At 44.4% G+C, this 15,610-nt stretch overlaps 1 protein-coding gene across 1 annotated transcript in view; it reads right to left on the bottom strand.

The window, feature by feature from the left end:
* PRKCQ (protein kinase C theta) overlaps nt 1-15,610 on the bottom strand; it is a 437,429-nt gene that overhangs the window by 327,649 nt on the left and 94,170 nt on the right. The window lies entirely within an intron of this gene.

The following is a 15,610-nucleotide window of genomic DNA, read 5'->3' as shown; positions in this document are numbered from 1 at the left end:
GGTGCCCAGGGCCTGTAAATCAAATGCTACTACTGGGCCTGCAGCACTGATTGTGTCACCCACAGTAGCACTGTAATCATGTCTCAGACCTGCCGCTACAGTGTGTGTGTGCAGTTTTAAACTGTAAATTCGACTTGGCAAGTGTCCCCACTTGTCAGACCTAACCTTTTCCTTTTCCTACATATAAGACACCCCTAGGGTAGGCCCTAGGTAGTCCCATGGGCAGGGTGCAGTGTATGGTTAAGGTAGGACATATACTATTGTGTTTTATATGTCCTGACAGTGAAATACTGCCAAATTCGTTTTTCACTGTTGCAAGACCTATCTCTCTCATAGGTTAACCTGGTGGCTGCCTTCAAACATGATTAAAGCATAGCTTCCCTTAGCAGATAGACATGTGAAGTTTGGGACCTCTGAACTCACAATTTAAAAATACATCTTTTAGTAAAGTTGGTTTTGAGATTGTGTGTTTGAAAATGCTACTTTTAGAAAGTGGACCTTTTCATGCTTAAACTTTTCTGTGACTCTGCCTGTTTGTGGATTCCCTGTCTGGGTTAGTTTGACAGTTGGGCTGTTTGCACCTCTCTCCGGACAGTGACACAAAGGGGGCTGGGGTGTAGCCTGCATATTCTGATGAGCCATCTGTTCTAGGAGGGAAGGGAGGAGTGGTCACTTGCACCTGAAAGAGCTGTGCCTGCCCTCATACAATGCAGACTCCAACCCCCTGGTGTGTGTCTGAGGCCTTGCCTGGGCAAGGCAGGATTTCACAATCAAGTGAGACTTTCCTTTGAAGTAAGCCTACTTTAAAGGCCAAAATGGGTATAAGAAGAGGACCCAAAACCACAGACTTTAGACACTTATTGGGGTAGACACTGAACCTTGCAGACACTTCTGGACAAGAAACCTGCTGGTGAAGAATCCCTGAACCAGACCTGCCAAGAGGAACTGCCTGGCTGCCCAAAGGACTCACTGGGACTGCTTTTCTGACAAGTACTACTGCCTTGCTGTTGCCCTGCTGCCTTGCTGCTCCCTGGCTGTGCTGAGAAGTGCTCTCCAAGGGCTTGGACAGAGCTTGCCTCCTGTTCCCTGAAGTCTCAGGACCAAAAAGACTTCACTCTTGCAACTGGACTCCTTGTGCGGTGAAAATTCGAGATACAGCCTGCTAAAAATGACGCACAGCCTGCCCTGCGGTGAGAAATTCACTGCACGCCGAACCGGGACGACGCATAGCGACTTTGCAAGGAGAAGATCGAAGCAGCACCTGCGTTGTGACCGGAACTTCAATGCACGGCCCACCGGATCGACGCACAGCTGACCTGGGATGACGCCGCCCGACTTCCAGAGAGGAATCAACGCAGCACCTACCGTACGGGAGAAATTTCCATGCAAAGCCCGCTGGATCGATGCAGTGCTTGTGACTTCGCTCTGCAAGCCCAGGATTCCACGCATAGTCCCCGGGGCGCCAGAAACCTCCCCAACCCAAAGAGGAACCAAGTCTGCGTGCCGGAAAACAATGCAAAGCCTTCCCCTCCGTGGAAAATAACAATGCAAGTCAGTGTGCGAAGGGGCGAAACCAACGCACACCTCCCGGTTTTTCACACATCGCCTCCTCTGCGGTCCCTTGCGGAGATTTTGCATGCGAACCAGGTACTTTGTGCTTGCAAGAGCCCTTTACTGTTTTTAAGAGACATTTTCTTGTTTTAAAAAGACTTAAGAGACTTTATTTTACTTTTACAGTGATATCTCAACATCTACTTATTGCATTTTAATCATTTTGACCTGCATCTTATCAGATACATCTTATATATTTTTCTAAACACTGTGTGGTGTATTTTTGTGGTACTTTATAGTGTTATTGTATGATTTATTGCACAAATACTTTACACATTGACTTCTAAGTTAAGCCTGACTGCTCAGTGCCAAGCTACCAGAGGGTGGGAACGGGATAATTTGGATTGTGTGTGACCTACCCTGACTAGAGTGAGGGTCCTTGCTTGAACAGGGGGGTAACCTGAATGCCAACCAAAGACCCCGTTTCTAACACTGCATTTAAAGGCCTAACCGGGAAACTAACATGAGTTGTAAAATCTCTACGTTTGAATTATGGTGGACCATGTGGCTGCCATTCATGTGGTGCACCATGTTTAACATGAGAGTTTTGTATTTTATAAAATGAAAGTAGTAAAATGAGTTAACATTAAAGAGTGTTTGATCAATATGTAGATCAAGAATTGAAGTGGAAATGAATATGAATTAAACATACTTATATTTAATTAAATGGATTTTATTAATGTGAGTTACTTGTGTGCAGAAAAATAAATGCACGTCTAAAATTTGTTGTAACATGCCGTAAATAATGTTTGCAATGAAATAATTTGGTTTGCATATTTGATTTAAATTGTAAGGTGCACAATAGGTTTATTAATGTATTGATTGTATTAATGTATTTAGCTTCTTAAATTGACTAGGCCTGAAAGATTCATTTTGCAGCAGTAATGGAAAAACACTTGTTTATTCTGTTTCTCTCTGACCTGAATTATTTTTCTAGGATGTAAATGTGATGTTGAATATCCTATTGTATTGAAGGTAAAAAATATATTTGTTGATAACAATGTAGCATTATTTGTTCTAGCTGTCGAAAAGGACAGGAAATTCATGATTCTTATGTGAAACAGGATTAGTTCAGTGAGAGAAAACGCTCAAGTAACAAATAACTAGATAATGTAATATTTTGATGGAAATGTGTGAAATAATTCAGATGACAATGAGCTTTTGCTGGAAGCACGCAGACATCAACGCCCTCCTCAAGAAACCCAAAGCCGACCCCAGGAACCTCAAGAACTTCCACCCCATCTCCATCCTCCCCTACCCAGCGAAAGTCGCAGAAAAGATCGTCAACCTTCAACTGACACGCCACATCGAAGACAACAACATCCTCAACCCCTCGCAAACCGGATTTAGACGCAACCACAGCACCGAGACCGCCCTCATCGCCGCCACAGATAACATCAGATGCCAACTCGACTACGGCGAAACCTCCGCCCTCATCCTCCTAGACCTCTCAGCGGCTTTCGACACGGTCTGCCACCGCACCCTACTATCACGCCTCCAAGAAGCCGGAATCCAGGAAAAAGCCCTAGCCTGGACCTCATCCTTCCTCTCCGGCAGAACACAGACCGTCCGCCTCCCACCCTTCCGCTCAGAAGCCAACAACATCATCTGTGGCGTCCCCCATGGCTCCTCCCTGAGCCCTACGCTGTTCAACATCTACATGGCCCCCCTCGCATAAGTGGCCCGCCGTCACGACCTCAACATCATCACCTACGCCGATGACACCCAGCTCATCCTCTCCCTCACCAACGACCCCGCCACCGCCAAAGCCAACCTCCACGAAGGAATGAAAGCAGTCACCAACTGGATGAGAAATAGCCACCTGAAACTGAACGCCGACAAGACACAAATCCTCATCCTCGGGACATCCCCCTCCGCCTGGGACGACTCGTGGTGGCCCACCACCCTTGGAACAGCTCCGACGCCCACCGACCATGCCCGCAACTTGGGATTCATCCTCGACTCCTCACTCTCCATGGACAGACAAGTCAGCGCCGTCACCTCCTCCGGCTACAACACCCTCCGCACCCTCCGCAGGATCTACAAGTGGATCCCGACCGACACCAGGAAGACAATGACCCACGCCCTCGTCAGCAGCAGATTGGACTACGGCAACACACTCTATGCAGGAATCCCAGCAAAACACCTCCAACGACTTCAACGCATCCAAAACGCCTCAGCCCGACTCATCACCAGCGCACCCCGCCACAGCCACATCACCCCACACCTCAAAGAGCTCCACTGGCTTTCCGTCGACAAGAGGGTCACCTTCAAGCTCCTCACCCACGCACACAAAGCACTCCACAACGCCGGCCTCACCTACCTCAACAACAGACTCAATTTCTACACGCCGACCCGCCAACTGCGATCCGCGAGCCTCACCCTCGCCACCGTCCCCCGCATCCAATGAACCACCTCCGGCGGCAGATGCTTCTCCTACCTCGCCACCAAGACCTGGAACACGCTCCCTACCTACCTCCGACAGACCCAAGACCTACTCGCCTTCAGAAGACTCCTCAAGACCTGGTTCTTCGAGCAGTAGAAGTCACCCACCCCCCCCCTCAGCGCCTTGGAACCCTAACGGGTAAGTAGCGCGCTTTTATAAATGTCTGTGATTGATTGATTGATTGATTGATTTTAGATGTTTTTCTAAATTATATTTGTATTTTTTTATTTTTGCTTTTGTTTGCATGTGTTAGCCTGTTCCCACACATGCACGGCCAGATTTGTGTTAGTGCCAGGAATGGCCCAGCCTAGAAATTTGAAAATGAATGTTGAGCTGTATTTTGGTGATTTATTGATGTCATCTTTATCTGCTGTGAAGTCTAACAATAATGTGCATATTGTGTTGTTGCTAATCTATGTCATTCTTTTAGAGTGTTTAATAGTATTGATGTTTAGTAGGTTAAATCTATTCAGACGTTTCGGACAGCCTATGTTTTTCATATATGTCTACAACGCAGTTTTGTGCACTATATTTGTGATATTGATTTTGGGATTGTAATAAAGCTTTGAAACTTTATTCAGTTTTGAGTTTGATTTACTGTTAAATAGTTTATGGTTTTAAGTATTGTTTTATTATATAATGTCATTCATTTGTGATTGAATGATTCTGACTACTACACTCTTTGCGAAGTCCAAAGATCTAGTCGACCTCCAGAGGTGAGAAAAGAGATGGTGTCTCACCGGCGCATGGGTGGTTTATGAACCGGAAGCTAAGAGAAAAATATTTCCGGGCCCAGTGCACCAACAGTTTTCGGTAGCAGAGTTATTGTTTTGTCTTGTGAGGAGGAGAGTCAGAATTTGCCCACATTTTGAATTGTTTTTGGTGTAGTTGGTGAAATTCCAGCATTGTGTTACAAGTATACGGTATATGTTTTGAGTAGGGTTTGCACTTGCAATGCTTTTGGCTCAATCATAGTGAAGTGTGATGTATGAAATGGGTAGGGAGTTTGCGTACTCCATGGTAATTGAGTAGGGAGTTTGCATACTCCAGGTATGAGAGTGGGGAGTTGGCATACTCCCAGTTAATGTTGCACTTTGTGCAAAAAAATTCCGAAGTGATTGTTGTTGTTGACAGGTTCTGCGAGGTCTAAGACTCCAGACTATTGTACAAGTGTATCGAGACACTTGGTTAATTTATTGTTTGCAGGTAAGGTGTTGGTTGACTGAGCGCTGTCAACAATACCAGTCGATTTCCCATGAGTGTATGAGTTGTTGGTTGGTATTAGGTGAATCCTGAGTGCACAGGGAGAATCTATATCAATAAGAGTGAGGTTTGCAGATCAAATCTTACTTGCGTATGTGAGAAAGCCATACCCGGAAGAATAGCTGATTGTGCAAAAGGCCACAGTCGAAAGTTCCATACAGCTTTCAAGCAATTGAGTCCTACTTATAGTGGACAGGCAGGTTTTGGGTTTTGTGCTCACAATATTTGAGACGGCTCTGAAGTGACTCGCAGCTGTTGAGCGAAGAGAGTGTGACGTCATTTAGGCTGCGCCTGGATAGGTTGTTTGAGAAGGAAAGCTGCACATGAACTGGTGGGCTGCTATAAGCTGAGACCAGCTTGTGAAAAGTAATGTGGGATTCAAAATTATTTTCTGGTTTCATAAATTTTGTGTTTGTGAATTAGACTTGTGTAAAAATGAAAATTTTCAAAGCTTTAAGGAGTGCATTGAGAGAAGATGTTTTTATTCCAGTTAGCGAGGGTGAGCCTACCCCACCTGAGGGTACACCAGCATTCAAGGTAATGGAGGAGAGAAGAGTTTTAGCATCTCTTAGGATAAATCAATGGTGCACAATAACTGAGAAGGAATTCACCTTAGCTTTTCCCTATTATGGAACCTTTAATTGGAGATTTTTGGAAAATTTGCGGAGGGTGTTGTATGAATCAAAACCCCTTTCTAGACCTGCACAATTTGAAGCACTAGCCATTTGGGAGTTTGTTGCGAGACAAAAAGAGGTTCAGAAATTTGAAAAGGAGAATGGAGAATGAGGAAAGCACAAAAGACACTAGCAGAAGCTGTGTGGGATGCAGAGCGGAGAATGTGGCGAGCAGACACATTACATGCAGTGAAGCTGTTTCCAGCAATTTCACAGGAAGGTGATGGAAGTGGTAAGCCCAAAGTTAAAGAGAAATCTGAGGGAGATACAGAAGAAAAATTGGGTGAAAATAAAAGGGTGGCAGACGTTGAGAGTGATTCAGATGATGAAGTTATAACGCTGTTGCTGCAAAATCGTCCCCCACTGTATAATGCAGTTGCATCAGTAAGTCAGAATGTGGTCCCGAGTGTTGCAACAGCTTCAGCTGCACAAAACCAGGTTCAGATTATTCCAAAAGTATCTACTGTGAATGTTGCACAGGTGCCTGCAGTTTATTCAGCAGTTCCAAATGTTAATACAGTACAGAATGTTCCAGTTCCAGCTATGTCACAGCCAATTCAGAATGAAGGAATGACTCAATTTGATTCCACACCTAATTTACAGACACCTGTACAAGTCATGAACCAGAGAGCAGACCATGCTCATTTATTCCCCAGTAATAACACCGCAGAATGTTGCCCCAAGTCAGTCAAATCAGACTTTTGATACAGTATTGACTGGCCAAGGTAAAGGATTAATGTTCCAGAAAAATCAGACAAATTTGTCAGGACCAAAAGCGTAGACACTTCCTGTAACCATAGGTCCAGTAGTCCTGTTATATGCCCAGAGCAATAATGAGAGTGGTCCCCAGGTTTCAAATCCAGTATTGGCAATAAATTTGCCTTTTAGAACTAATGCAGAAATGGAGAGACTGAGCACTGCTGTGCCAGTCATGACTCCTATTAATTCTTTTGGTTCAAACCAGACAAATGATGGAGTGGGTCTACTGGTTGATGTGACATCTCCCCCATGCTCAAAGGGATAATCTATAATGACTCAAGAGCAGGCTATGAAAACCCCATGTAATGTACCACAGTTTGTGCCTGGAAACAATGGTAATAGCATTAGTTTACATGGGTTGGCAGCCCAACAATTGACTGAGTGGTTAGATAATTTGAGTGAAGCATCAGTCCCAGGAAATACGCCAGAGGGAAAGAGGGCACTGAACATGGCTAGATTAAAATTTGAATTAAGTGAGATGATTGAGGGAAGACTTGAATTAGACAGATTAGATTCTTACAATAAGAATGAGTTGTGCTTCATGTGCAAGGATGTTACTCTTCAAGCAGGACAGATTTATAAGAAATTAGCAGATCTGACTGAAAAATATGAAATTGAGATGAATAAATAAACAGTTGAATAAAAGCTACAGATTAGAATTTAATTTGAGAGACATTACGAACATGAGATCACCTGGAATGAAAATTCACACTGAGGAGTTGGTTCAAAGCATTCAAATATGGGGAGCATTAGATAAATGGGAAGGCAGAAGGGCGAAGAAAAGAGTTTAGAAGAAGAAGCGGATTGCATCTTCAAATGATGTACAGCAGGCTGTGGGAGCTGTGAAAATGATACCAATGAGAGAAATTCCTGGAGGGAATTTTGTTCATGTCCCTTGGTGCAGAAGTGACATATTGTCATTCACAAGTGATTATAGAAAGTTTATAGAGAAACTAGTGGAATGGAACCAACAAATAGAGAGGTTTGTCAAGCTTACAAAGTGCTTGTGGGAAGATCAGAACATTTTATTTGAGATTGCAAGGGGAGTGTTGATTGGCTAGCGCTTGAGCCGCCAAGGGATGTAGTAACAGGTGCACCATCTGAAGAGGTAAAGAAGAGCTATTACAAGATTATTGTGTTCCTTAAAACTGGAGTTTCCCCAAAAAAATATTGATTGGCAAAGGATTGACAGGCCATCCCAGGAGTCAAAGGAGTTTGTTCATGCTTATTATGAGAGGTTGTTGCAAGCATTCGAACAATATAGTGGCATAGAGATTATTGAGCAGAGAGACATGATTCATTTTGTGTTGAGATTTGTTCAATGATTGAAACCTAAAATTAGTAATATGAGTCGGAATCATTTGATATGTTGGCAAGGAAAGCCGATTGATGAAGTATTGCATTACACAAAATACTGTATTGATGAAATTGAGTTGAAGCAGAAGAGGCTGAGGAAAAAGGCAATGGTGATGCAGATAAAGTCTGCCCAAGCAGCAGATGTGCAGGGTCCTCAAGAAATGATGAGTGCAGGAGGAATGCAGGGAACACAGCAGCAAGGCAATATGGTGCCTCAGTTCAGAAGTAGAGGTTGTTGGATTCAGGTAGATCCAAATGCGAATGTGGCTGATGTTCAGAGCATAAAGAAAATGCTTCCTTGTCATGCGTATGGCAACATCGGACATTGGAAATGGGAGTGTCCATTTAGTAATGTAAATAATTTGGTGCAAGGTGTTGATGTTACGCAAACGGTTGACAACAGGCAATTTCAAAGTAAGAGAGTTCGAAGGCCGTGAAACCAAAGTATAAATGTTACTACTGAAGCAGTAAAAATGCAAGTTCCCCAGCAACACATACAATTTCCCCAACAGCAAAACCATGCCCCGCCACAAATGGAGATACCACAAGCTCCGATGGCAGAGCAACAGATAAAGGTTCCACAGCAGAATGTGAGCCAAAGAACAAATCCAAATCAGTTAATCACACAATACCAATTGATTTAGTTCAGGGATGATGAGACGAGTGAAGATTACATAAGAAAGGTTCAGAAGAAGAGAAATGTGTGTTAGCTGCCACATTGGAGGTAAATCAGCATGGTCCTTATGTAAATGCGAGTGTCATGGGTCATGATGTTTCATTCCTGGTTGATACTAGCAACTCATTCCACTGTCAGATCTAAAGTCCAAATGTGCCCCTTCCAGGAAGGACAGTTCAGGTTGTAGGAGTGGCAAACCAGCACTTGATAAACTTCTTTACAGAGCCCATTCCAGTTAAGATAGAAACATTTTAGGGTCTACACCGATCTGTGGGTTGCGATTCAAGTACTGTGATTCGGTTAGGAAGAGACTTGTTATGCAAATTAAAATGTTCCATTAAATGTACACATGAAGGGACAGCAATTACAATCAATAGTGATGATCAGACTCCCAATCAAACTGATGAGATATATCCTCGCATTACATTATAATGGACTTATTCAAGATGTTGATCCAGTCAAAGTGACTGGTAAGCCAAATGCAGCCTTCCCCTGAATGCCACAGTATAACATGACTCCAGGAGTGATTGGCGGTATTACCCTTGTAATTGCAGATTTTGTTGAGCAGGGAGTTCTGAAAGAAGTAATGGGCAGCCCATGTAATTCACCAATTATGGGTCTGCGAAAGCCAAGTAGGACATATCGCGTAGTTCAGGATTTAAGGAAGGTGAACAAAATTGTGGCTTCCTGTTGTCCAGTAGTGCCAAATACAGCAGTGTTTTTATTTCAGATTACATGTAAAGCAGAACGGTTTTCAGTGATTGATTTGTTACAAGTATTTTTCATAGTGCCTTTGCATGAGGCTAGGCAATTCCTCTTTTCATCCTGATTCTGCAACCGTGTGTATTCATGGTGTTGTACTCCACAGGGATTTTCAGAATCTCTGCCCATTTTTTATCTTATCTTGAAGAAGAACTTAGAGATCATGCCATTTCAGTCTGCTTTAGTGCAGTACATTGTTGACCTGATAGTTGCATCCAATCCACGAGAAACTTGAAGACAAGATACCATAGTGTTGATAAATCATTTGGCTGAAAACTGACACAAGGTTTCCCCTGCTAAGTTACAGTATTGCCAGAAAGAAGAGAAGTATTTGGGTCACCAAACTGAGAAAGGTGCGAGGAAAGTCGCTCAAGAGATAGTTGCAGCAATTATGCAAATGAATCCCCCAGTTACACAGAGAGATATCAGAATGTTTTTCGCATGGTATGCATGGTAAGCTATTGTCACTAATGGATCCCAAATTTTTCAACAATTCTCAAACCGTTGCAGGGTTTGACACACAAGTAAGTCACAGATCCAGTCCCCTTCAATGAAGAGTGCAAGAAAATTTCATTGAGTTGAGAGAGAGTTTGTGCAAAGCTCTACCTTTGGGAATGCCTGATTACATGAAAGGGTTTGCACTGTTTGTCATGAAGGTGATAGCTGTGCTCTTTCTGATTTGAAACAGTTGCATGGAGGACCAAACAGGCCAGTGGCTTAATTTTCCACCACATTGGATCCTGTGGCTGCTGCTTTGCCCCGCTGTTTGAAAGCCGTGGCCAGCGCTGGTGTGAGACTAGGCTAATGCAAAGGCATTGTGATGGGACATCCTTTAAATGTTTATGTCCCACATTCAGGTGAGGTTCTTTTACCAGGTCTAAGACCAAATATTTGACCAATGCCTGTTTTACCCGTTATGAGTTATTGATCCTTGGATCCGCCAATATAACTGTCAAGAAAAGTGTGGTCTTAAACCACTGCATATTATTGCCTATCAAGGTAAATGATTAAAATGATGTTAGTGAAATGGAACATGACTGCCTCGATGTCACTGACCACTGCACCAAACCCAGACCTGACATACAGGATACTTCTTTAGAGGAGAATTACCAAGTTATATTTGTTGATGGCTCCTGTTTAAGAGACAGTGAAGGTACTGTGAGAGCAGGTTACGCAGTTTGCACCCTCTGAGGAGTGGTTGAAGCATCATGGTTTCAAGGAGTAATTTCTGCCAAAATAGACGAATTGGTTGCTCTTATAAGAGCATGCTGCATATCAGCGGAGCTCAAGGTGATAATATCCACAGATAGCCAATACAGATTTGGTGTTGTTCACAACTTCAGTCAGTTATGGCAACATTAAGGTTTCTTGTTATTAGTGGTTGATACCTGGGATGAGATCAAGAGGTTGCAGAAGACGAAGAACACAGAAGTTAGATGAAAGCGGGTTGTGATCAAAGAGAGGGTTTTGATGTTTGAGTTTCAAATGAAGGGAAAGTTGTCTTTCTAGATTGTTTGTTGAACTCAATGGTGAGGTATTGTTATGGTCAGGTCCATCTCGGCAGAGATTCAATGATTCGCACATTCAAACAGACATGGTAGAACCCCAGATTTGTATAGATGGAAAAAGCAGTTTGTCACAGATGTGATACATGCCAGCAAATTAATGTGGGGAAATGCACAGTGGCTAATCTGAGCCACACAGGCAGATCGGGAGGTCCATTTAACGGAATGCAACTTGATATAATTGAGATGCTTGCCTGTAATATATTGAAGTAAGTATTGGTCATTGTATGTGTGTTCTACCATTGGATTGAGGCTTATCCAACACATAGGAATGATAGTCTCACTGTAGCTAAGCTGCTGCTCAGGGAACTGATAACCAGGTATGGGTTCCTGACTTCTTTGGAATCAGATTGAGTTGCTCATTTTAATAATGAGGATCATAAAGCTGTTTGGTGCAGCACTGAACATTGAGCAACAATTGCACTGCAGTTACAGACCAAAGGCATCTGGATTGGTGTAACAGATGAATGGAACACTGAAAGCTTCATTGGGAAAGGTTTGTGCCTACAGCGTTGAAATTGTCTGATGCATTGCCATTTGTCCTGATACGCATGCATAGCACCCCTGACAGGAAGACAGGTCTGTCTCCCCAAGAGAGCCTGATGGGTCGTGCAATGAGATTGCCAGCAGTACCTGCAAACGCACTTGTGAACATAACAGATGACATAGGGGGTGATTCTGACCCCGGCGGTCTTAGACCGCCGGGGCCAGGGTCGGCGGGAGCACCGCCGACAGACCGGCGGTGCCCCGCAGGGCATTCTGACCGCGGCGCTTTGGCCGCGGTCAGTGCAGGAAAACCGGCGGTCTCCCGCCGGTTTTCCGCTGCCCGTCAGAATCCTCCAAGGCGGCGCAGCATGCTGCGCCGCCTTGGGGATTCTGACACCCCCTATCGCCATCCTGTTCCTGGCGGTTCGCCCGCCAGGAACAGGATGGCGGTAGGGGGTGTCACGGGGCCCCTGGGGGCCCCTGCAGTGCCCATGCCAATGGCATGGGCACTGCAGGGGCCCCCGTAAGAGGGCCCCGCTTGTATTTCACTGTCTGCATAGCAGACAGTGAAATACGCGACGGGTGCAGTAGCACCCGTCGCACCTTCCCACTCCGCCGGCTCGATTACGAGCCGGCTTCATGGTGGGAAGGTCGTTTTCCCCTGGGCTGGCGGGCGGCCTTTTGGAGGCCGCCCGCCAGCCCAGGGGAAAACTCAAAATACCCGCCACGGTCTTCCGACCGCGGTACGGTATTTTGGCGGCTCCCGCCGGGCGCGCGGTGACCGCGCCCGGCGGGAGTCAGAATGACCCCCATAGTGTTGTATTGTTCCATGTCCTCTTGAAAACACAGAGTCTGATCCTGCAAGAGGAAATGCTGATGAAGAAGGGGTTTGGTTCGGCTTGATCAAGCTGTGAGGACAGAACTAGTGCCTGAAGCAGAAGTCGTGCAAAGTGGTGAAGGCACAAGCAGTTTGAATGTAGACAACAGTGCAGAAGAGCAAAGTGAAAGTCAACTGATTCCTGCCATTGCAGCAAACGTTGCGAAAGTAGTTGCACCCGAAAAGAGAACTGTGAAAGAAGATAAATTGCAGCTGCACATGAAGTGGTTGCTGATAAGCTTCCATCAATAACAGGAGCAGTTGAAGAGTCAAATCAGAGTGAAGGTGAAAATGGTTCTGTAACGAGAACGAAAAGGAAGAGAGTTCCAAGTCGCAGATACTCTACATTTGAATGGATCTATCTTGTCACAAATGAATGGGGGAGCGGGTTTATGGCCTTTTGTTTTGACCATGAGAATTTAGTGGAACATTCTGGAACTTGAGATTGCATTTCAACTGAGCTTTGAAATAACCTTACCAATTGATCATCAAAGACATTGCACTCTGCAAGTGACCATAAGCGATCATCAAACTGTGTTCAATTGAAAACAAACATTTGATTTTGTTTTGAGAGTTTTAGTAGAATTTTGACAAATTTTCTTGAAGATCGAGAACTGTTACAAATAGTGCAAAGACTTCGAAAGTTGCTTTGTTTTTGTATTTTGCTAATTTGTTTTGCTTTTACCCTTTTTCCTTTTTCTTTTTCGCCTCTGATTCTACAGAAGCCATGAACCCTGGACAGGGCAACCATAATAGATGTAAATATGTGTGCATTGGTTTAATTATAGTATGTATGATTGTATGCATTTTATTGATTGTGGGGATGAGTGTTTCAATAAAAGAAGAGGTGCCAAGTACAGCAACGTCAGTGCAGAGAATGACACCATCCAAGCAGGATACATTATATAAGGTTGAGGAACTGCTTCATTTATTTAGATGATACAAAGGGAGATTTGTCTCCCAATATTTACTATAGTTTGCTGTATGAGTATGTGGACACAATGAATGCACATGATTGTTATGTGTGTACACAAATTCCTTTGTCAGTAGAAGAAGGGATCATATATAGCTCACCACTAACTTACTGTATTAGTTGCAGTCTATTATTAACATGTCTCTACAATCAAGAATGCATTCAGTATTACTATTCTAGTTATGACTAAGTTTTCTCTTTTGTTCCCATTAATCAGCATTTGAGCAGCATGGCAAAGATTAGGAACACGGATATAGTAGGAAGACTGTTTGAGCCTTCACTGATATTTGTTATACTCAAAACTGAATTAATTATATTTGTTTTTCTTTTATTTTTGCTTTTGTTGCCTTTGTTAGCCCGATCCCAACACATGCAAGCCCAAATTTATGTTAGTGACAGAAATGGCCCAGCCTGAAATCTGAAATTGAATGTTGAACTGCATTTTGGTGATTTACTGATGTCATCTTCATCTGCTTTGACTCCTAACAATAAAGTGCATATTGTGTTGTTGCTAATCATTATCATTTTTTGGAGTGTTTAACAGTATTGATGTTTAGTAGGTTAAATCTTTTCAGAAGTTAGGTTATGATACTGGCGGTAAAAACCGCCTACCGCCTCGGCGACGGCCGCCAAAAGACCGTCTCCGCGGCTACCAGCCGTCCGCCGTAATATGATCACAGCTGATTTCTGCCAGAAGGATGGCGGAAATCCGGCTGTGGCCATGCCGGCGATGGCAGTCAGGTGGCGCTGCTACCACCAGCAGCGCGATGCCAGTAGCCTGCTGCCAGCCATATTATGTCAAATAATACGGCCTGGCGGTGTTCTGCTGGCAGCAGCGCCCCGTCCCGTCTCCTGCCGGAGGACCCCTTGCACACAGGTAAGCAGGTCTCCGACAGGGGTGTTGTGTGTGTGTGAAACAATTCCTTGTCACTGATAGTGCCTACCGCCATGGTTTTCGTGGTGGTAAGGAAGCCACCAAAACCATGGCGGTTGGCGGGGACATATTCCAGCGGGTGGAACAGAGACGGCCACCTGGCTGGAGATAGATATCTGCAGCCCGGCGGCTGTCACCGCCATGGCGGTCAGAGTGGCCCATTGGCAGGTTGGCTTCAGCCAACCCGCCAATGTCATAATATGGTGGTGATTACCGCCAGCCTGTTGGACACTATATATGTAACATTGATTTGGGGATTGTAATAAAGCTTTGAAACTTTGAAACATAACCCATTCGCAAATGGGAAGAGGTCCCTCCCGTTTGTGAATGGGGGTGCAAACATTTTTGAGGAGCAGGCAGTGGTCCCAAGGACCACTGCCTATTCTTTAAAAATGAAAAGAAAACTTTTCAGTTTTTTTTTTGTAATGCATCCCATTTTTCTTTAAGGAAAACGGGATGCATTACACAAAAAAGACTGCTTTATTTAAAAGCAATCACAGACATGGTGGCCAGCTGTCCCCAGCAGGCCACCATCCCTGTGATTGTTGCCATTCCCAAATGGGTTGCAAATTGTGACCTGCCTCATGAATACTAGAGACAGATGTAGGAACATTCCGAATTGCGACTCGCAAATTGCGAGTCAGAGCGACTTGCAATTTGCGAGTCGCAAGTCAGAATGTTGGATGGTGTCCCTGACACCATCTGCGACTCGGAAGAGGGTCGCAAAGGCCCACCTCATGAATAATCATGAGGTGGGTCGCAATTTGCGACCCCCTTGAGAATGGCGGCCCTCACAGGGATGGTCGCCTGCTTTTTAATAAAGAAGTTTTTTTTTTGTAATGCAGCCCGTTTTCCTTAAAGGAAAACAAGATGCATTACAAAAACGAAAAATGAAAAGTTTTCATTTAATTTTTTCAGAGCAGGCAGTGGTCCTTAGGACCACTGCCTGCTCTGAAAAAATGTTTGCAGTGCCATTCACAACAGGGAAGGGGTCCCATGTGAATGGGTTACCACCCATTTCAAAAGGGTGCAAACTGCGATTGGTTTGCGACCGCGTTCGCGGTCACAAACCAATCCTGCATTGCACTGCGACTCGCAATTAGGAAGGGAACACCCCTTCCTAATAGCGACTCGCAAACCCGTTTTGCGATTCGGTAACCAGCAAAATTCACTGTTTGCGACATGCAAACTGCTTTGTACATCTGGCCCTTAATGAGGCAGTTCTCTT

Source organism: Pleurodeles waltl, chromosome 4_1 (assembly GCF_031143425.1).
Source record: "Pleurodeles waltl isolate 20211129_DDA chromosome 4_1, aPleWal1.hap1.20221129, whole genome shotgun sequence".
Taxonomy (NCBI): domain Eukaryota; kingdom Metazoa; phylum Chordata; class Amphibia; order Caudata; family Salamandridae; genus Pleurodeles; species Pleurodeles waltl.
The sequence above is the reverse complement of the archived record's forward strand: the minus strand, read 5'-3'. Positions and strand labels throughout refer to the sequence as shown.